This window comes from Procambarus clarkii, unplaced genomic scaffold (genome assembly GCF_040958095.1).
Source record: "Procambarus clarkii isolate CNS0578487 unplaced genomic scaffold, FALCON_Pclarkii_2.0 HiC_scaffold_1780, whole genome shotgun sequence".
NCBI lineage: Eukaryota > Metazoa > Arthropoda > Malacostraca > Decapoda > Cambaridae > Procambarus > Procambarus clarkii.
This window is the reverse complement of record NW_027190805.1, coordinates 5001-11850: the sequence shown is the minus strand read 5'-3', so window position 1 is coordinate 11850 and position 6850 is coordinate 5001. Positions and strand designations below refer to the sequence as shown.

At 55.8% G+C, this 6850-nt stretch overlaps 1 non-coding gene across 1 annotated transcript; it reads left to right on the top strand.

Annotated features, from left to right (window-relative positions):
* Nucleotides 1-4563: 4563 nt before the first annotated feature.
* LOC138362412 (small subunit ribosomal RNA) lies at nucleotides 4564-6435 on the top strand. Its single transcript, XR_011227639.1, has one exon. It is a non-coding gene; the product is annotated as a small subunit ribosomal RNA (ribosomal RNA).
* Nucleotides 6436-6850: the final 415 nt, after the last annotated feature.

Below are 6850 nucleotides of genomic sequence, written 5' to 3'. Positions count from 1 at the left end.
GTGAAACCGTCGAGTAGATCTTTCAGGTGGCTGAGGGCAGGAAGGAAAAGCAGAGACGAGGACTTGGGGGGGTAGGGGGTGGGGTTGGGCTCTGGATGGGTGAGGGGAGGGGGGGTGTTAAGGTGGGTCGCCGAAAACGGAGATTCGACCTCAAACGGCGGGCTAGGATCCGTCCCTGATCCGACACAGAGACAGAACGGAGAGACGACCCACTGTGGCAGGGTGAGGCGTCGAGAGAGTCCTGTGAGGCGGCTGAGGACAGGGAGGAAACGGAGAGACGACCCACCGAGGGCTCGGTGCGTCGTCGAGAGAGTGCTGTGAGGCGGCTGAGGACAGGGAGGAAACGGAGAGACGACCCACTGAGGGCTGGGTGCGTCGTCGAGAGAGTGCTGTGAGGCGGCTGGGGACAGGGAGGAAATTCAGAGACGACCTCACTGTGGCTCGGTGAAACCGTCGAGTAGATCTTTCAGGTGGCTGAGGGCAGGAAGGAAAAGCAGAGACGAGGACTTGGGGGGGTAGGGGGTGGGGTTGGGCTCTGGATGGGTGAGGAAAGGGGGGGTGTTAAGGTGGGTCGCCGAAAACGGAGATTCGAACTCAAAAGGCGGGCTAGGATCCGTCCATGGTGTGGCACCAAGAGAGAATGGCGAGACGACCCACTGTGGCTCGGTGTGGCGTCGAGAGAGTCCTGTCAGGCGGCTGAGGGCAGGGAGGAAACCGGAGATGGGGGGGAGGGAGGTGCAAACCTGGACTGTTAGGCGAGCGGCTTACTCCCGCCGTTTACCCGCTGGACCTCGTCCAGTCTCCGGCAATGCTCCGGCACAGAGAATGCCTGGCCTGGCGTGACGGCCTGCTCCTGCCCGGTGTGTGGCGGTCGCGCCAGCAGTGTTTCTCGTGTAGCATGCGAGCGTTGCCGGTGTCGTCGGGAGCCGGGATATGTTCTCGAACAAAGTTACCTGAGCGAGTGTGCCTTTCTCCCTGTCGTCAGCTCGGGTCTGGTCGAATTGGGCCGGTGGCGCCGAAGAAGTTACCACCGGAGACCAGGGTCCAGTGGCTAGAGCCGGGCCCAACGGCTATTGCCGAGTACCTTCCTCCGATGCAGGAAGAAGGTGTGTTCAGTCCCGCGGAAATCGTACGGCGGGTGCCGAATTTACCAGTGGCCAGCCGGGTCCAGGAGCTAGAGCCGGATTTGTCGGCTACTGCCGGGTAACCTACTTTGGATGCGGGTGCTGGCGTGGTCGGCCCCGCGGAAATCGGACGGCAGGCGCCGAAGATACCAGCGGCGAGCCGGGTCCCGGAGCTAGAGCCGAGCCCATCGGCTATTGTTGAGTAGCCGTCTTTGCCGGCAGAGCTGGCGTTTTCAGTCTCGTCGAAATCAGACGGCGGGCGCCGAAGTTAACAGCGGCTAGCCGGGCCCCAGAGCTAGAGCCGGACCCAGGGACTAAAGCCCAGCGGTGTGCTTCCGGTTGGGCGTTTGCGTTTTCAGTCTCGCGGAAATCGGACGGAGGGCGCCGAAGTTACGTTTTGCCAGCCGGGTCCAGTAGCTAGAGCCGGGCCCGGGGACTAGAGTCCCGCGTCGGCCTCCGACCCGAGTGCTTCTGTTTTCAATCTCGTCCAAATCGGACGAGGGGTACGGAAACGGCACAACTTAACCCGGGTCCAGGGGCTAGAGCCGGGCCCGGCGACTAGAGTCCCGCGTCGGCCTTCGGCCCAAGTGCTTCCGTTTTCAATCTCGTCCAAATCGGATGGAGGGTACCGAAACGGCGAAACGTAACCCTGACTCCCTTGCAAGTGCCTGGTCCGGTAACCCTATTGTCCTTCAAGGCTCTCAGACCTGAAAGGAATTGGGAGGCAAGTTCGGCATTCTGGCCGAAATCGAGCGCCGGAGTGTACCTTTTTCCAGAACTGGGACATGGTACATCAGGGGTTTTCGTGCTTAGACCACAGCACAGCGAGAGCTGGGCGACCATTTGAGCTCAATTTGCACGAAGTGACGACATCACCTTGACCCATTCGATATATATAGGGGAGACCTGGTGTCTGTGGCACCTTTCTCGTGGGTAACCTGCTGTCTTAGGGGACCATGCGAGGGAGACTACTGACAACTACCTGCGTCTTGGCGACATTCTAAGTCTCGTTGTTGCCAGAGGGAAGGAGCAAATGTTTTCCATTGTTTTGGTGCGTTGGCTACTTTCCCTTCCCCCATTCCACGGTGTTGGTTCTCGGTTCCGGTGCGGTAGCGAACTGTTTGCCGCAGACGTTTACCGGAGTAAATGGGGAACCAGCCTTTTACCTGTCGCGGGGTACATATGCCGAGGTATTTGGAGTCCGGTGTGTGAGTGACCGACCATTGCGTTCTGTTAGACATACGTAACATTAGGCGAAGGCGGCCCTCCTTGCACATGTCGTGTGGTTCCAGAGCCAGGCATCTCGGGTCCGGTGTGCGCGTGCGACCGATCTTGTTCATGTGTTAGACATACGTAACAGTGGGCGAAGACGGTCGGCGAAACTCGCGCATGTCGTGTGGTCCGAGATGGCCTTCCATGCACATTAGATATAGCTATATAAAGGGGGAGACGCGGTGGCTGGCTGACAACTACCGGCGTCTTGGCGACATTGTGTCTCGTTGTCGCCAGAGAGAAGGAGCAAATGTATTCCATTGTTTTGGTACGTGGGCTCCTTTCTCTTCCCCCACTGTTAGGGTGCTGGTTCTCGGTTCCGGTGCGGTAGCGAACTGTTTGCCGCAGACGTATACCGGAGTAATTGGGGAACCAGACGGTGTTTTGCCTGTCGCGGGATTGGATCACAGGTTCTGGGTTCCGGTGCGGTTGCGAACTGCTTCTCGTTCACCGGCGCCAATGGGGAACCTGCCTGTCTGTCGCGGGGCAAATGCCACATAGGCTGAGGTATTTGGAGTCCGGTGTGTGAGTGACCGACCATTGCGTTCTGTTAGACATACGTAACATTAGGCGAAGGCGGCCCTCCTTGCACATGTCGTGTGGTTCCAGAGCCAGGCATCTCGGGTCCGGTGTGCGCGTGCGACCGATCTTGTTCATGTGTTAGACATACGTAACAGTGGGCGAAGACGGTCGGCGAAACTCGCGCATGTCGTGTGGTCCGAGATGGCCTTCCATGGACGTTAGATATAGCTATATAAAGGGGGAGACTCGGTGGCTGGCTGAACCTACTACCGGCGTCTTGGCGACATTGTGTCTCGTTGTCGCCAGAGAGAAGGAGCAAATGTATTCCATTGTTTTGGTGCGTGGGCTCCTTTCTCTTCCCCCACTGTTAGGGTGCTGGTTCTCGGTTCCGGTGCGGTAGCGAACTGTTTGCCGCAGACGTATACCGGAGTAATTGGGGAACCAGACGGTGTTTTGCCTGTCGCGGGATTGGATCACAGGTTCTGGGTTCCGGTGCGGTTGCGAACTGCTTCTCGTTCACCGGCGCCAATGGGGAACCTGCCTGTCTGTCGCGGGGCAAATGCCACATAGGCTGAGGTATTTGGAGTCCGGTGTGTGAGCGACCGACCATTGCGTCTTGTTAGACATACGTAACTTGCAGGCGAAGGCGGCCCTCCTCGCACATGTCGTGTGGTTCCAGAGCCCAGGCACCTCGGGGTCCGGTGTGCGCGTGCGACCGATCTTGTTCATGTGTTAGACATACGTAACAGTGGGCGAAGACGGTCGGCGAAACTCGCGCATGTCGTGTGGCTCGAGAATTGCCTTCAATTCCTCCCTGGAGTGAGTAGTTTGTTTCGGCAGCAGCTCTCTCTCCACACAACCCCCCATCATCCTCCTTCCCGCAAGAGCATGATCCCGATGCTCGATGCAAACTGAGAACTGTCACTGCACACGCTGCGGCATCTCGGGTCCGGTGCGCGAGGCGAACTTGCATTCTGCTAGACATACGTAGCATTAGGCGAGAGCGCCCGTAATCGCGCACGTCGTGAGGCTCGAGAGGCCTTCAAAGCAGCGCCTCTGTATTGTGTCACGACGATTCCTTCCGATCTCCGTGCGATCACTTCTCCAGCCTACGACTGCACATCGAGTCAGCTATCGATCGGTCTGTGTGCATGGGAACAGAGCACCAACCTTCTTCCATGTCATGGGAAGGCTGAACAAAAACACTGTGGCGTCGCCTCTCTCCACCAACGAGGAGGCGACAAACCACACGGCACCTCGGATGCATTTCCGACGGTTCCTTTCATATAAAAGGGGTGACGCCGAGGAAAATAAGACTCGCGTCCCTACCAAAACGAAAAAGACCACCACCACCTACTCACTTACTACTGCTCCTCCTCCTGTTTTTCCAGCTTGCCGTGTTGAATGACGACAATGACGAGCAGGAGTAATCTCGGCGGGGTAGTTATGATCGTTCGTCCACGCGGAGTAACTGCTCTCCTCCGCCTCTGTTCGTCTAACGTATCGACATAACGCCATACTGTCGGGCTGCTAGAGAGTCCATAGTGAGATTTAACTTGCAAAGCAGGATTAAAACGCAAAACCGAGGGGAGCGAGGGGTGTGTGTGTGTGTCTTGTGTACTATATATCAGTAGTACTGTTGAGCTACCTGGTTGATCCTGCCAGTAGTCATATGCTTGTCTCAAAGATTAAGCCATGCATGTGTAAGTACAAGCCGAGTTAAGGCGAAACCGCGAATGGCTCATTAAATCAGCTATGTTTCATTGGATCTGTAAACCCACTTACTTGGATAACTGTGGTAATTCTAGAGCTAATACATGCATCACGTCTCTGACCGCAAGGGAAGAGCGCTTTTATTAGTTCAAAACTGGTCGGGCCTCGGTCCGTTAACCCACCCGTGGTGAATCTGAATAACTTTTTGCTGAGCGCACGGTCTCCGCACCGGCGCCGCATCCTTCAAGTGTCTGCCTTATCAGCTTTCGATTGTAGGTTATGCGCCTACAATGGCTATAACGGGTAACGGGGAATCAGGGTTCGATTCCGGAGAGGGAGCCTGAGAAACGGCTACCACATCTAAGGAAGGCAGCAGGCACGCAAATTACCCACTCCCGGCACGGGGAGGTAGTGACGAAAAATAACGATGCGAGACTCATCCGAGGCCTCGCAATCGGAATGAGTACACTTTAAATCCTTTAACGAGGATCTATTGGAGGGCAAGTCTGGTGCCAGCAGCCGCGGTAATTCCAGCTCCAATAGCGTATATTAAAGTTGTTGCGGTTAAAAAGCTCGTAGTTGGATCTCAGTTCCGGACTGACGGTACACCGCCTGGTGCTTACTGTCACGCTCCGAACAGCTAACTAGCCCCGCCGGCTCGCACGGGGTGCTCTTCATCGAGTGTCCCGAGTGGCCGGCACGTTTACTTTGAAAAAATTAGAGTGCTCAGAGCAGGCTACTTTAATGGCCTGAATGTCTATGCATGGAATAATGGAATAGGACCTCGGTTCTATTTTGTTGGTTTTCGGAACCTGAGGTAATGACTAATAGGAACAGGCGGGGGCATTCGTACTGCGACGCTAGAGGTGAAATTCTTGGACCGTCGCAAGACGAACTACTGCGAAAGCATTTGCCAAGGATGTTTTCATTAATCAAGAACGAAAGTTAGAGGTTCGAAGGCGATCAGATACCGCCCTAGTTCTAACCATAAACGATGCCAACTAGCGATCCGCCGGCGTTATTCCCATGACCCGGCGGGCAGCTTCCGGGAAACCAAAGTCTTTGGGTTCCGGGGGAAGTATGGTTGCAAAGCTGAAACTTAAAGGAATTGACGGAAGGGCACCACCAGGAGTGGAGCCTGCGGCTTAATTTGACTCAACACGGGGAACCTCACCAGGCCCAGACACCGGAAGGATTGACAGATTGAGAGCTCTTTCTCGATTCGGTGGGTGGTGGTGCATGGCCGTTCTTAGTTGGTGGAGCGATTTGTCTGGTTAATTCCGATAACGAACGAGACTCTGGCCTATTAACTAGTCGACGGATCTCCAGCAATTGGTGTCCAGTTCGCAACTTCTTCTTAGAGGGATTAGCGGCAATTCTAGCCGCACGAGATTGAGCAATAACAGGTCTGTGATGCCCTTAGATGTTCTGGGCCGCACGCGCGCTACACTGAAGAGATCAACGTGTTCTCCCCCTCCGAGAGGAGCGGGTAACCCGTTCAATCCCCTTCATGATAGGGATTGGGGCTTGCAATTGTTTCCCATGAACGAGGAATTCCCAGTAAGTGCAAGTCATCAGCTTGCGCTGATTACGTCCCTGCCCTTTGTACACACCGCCCGTCGCTACTACCGATTGAATGATTTAGTGAGGCCTTCGGACTGGCGCTCTTGGATGTTCTACCCCTCGCGTCTCGGCGCAAGGGGTTCTCGCCTCGAGCTGACGGAAAGATGTCCAAACTTGATCATTTAGAGGAAGTAAAAGTCGTAACAAGGTTTCCGTAGGTGAACCTGCGGAAGGATCATTACAGTTTGTGACGCGAGAGCTGCAACCATCGGCTCGTCGTCGTCGTTCGAGTATTCTTCAATGCGAAGAAGGCAAGGGTAGCCTTGGGAGCCGCACCCAATTGCCGTGGGAAAGGAGAAAGCGGATAAACGGCGGGGAGATCAACACCCACTGTGAGACAATAACAGGTCTGTGATGTCGGACTGACATGACATGTCAGTCAGTCCGACCGGCGCAGGTCACAGTCCTAGCGCCGTATACTGCTTTAGAGTCATCTGTTGGGGCTCGCGACACCCGTCACCGACATCTTTCTTCCTTGTCCCCGGTCGCTCAGTGGCTTCCGGCACCCACACCATAGAGAGAAAGCAGCAGGCGAAGACGCTACTGCTCCTCTCGTTGACAGGGCCGGCGCCTGCTACTCTGGCGGCGTCTAGTGC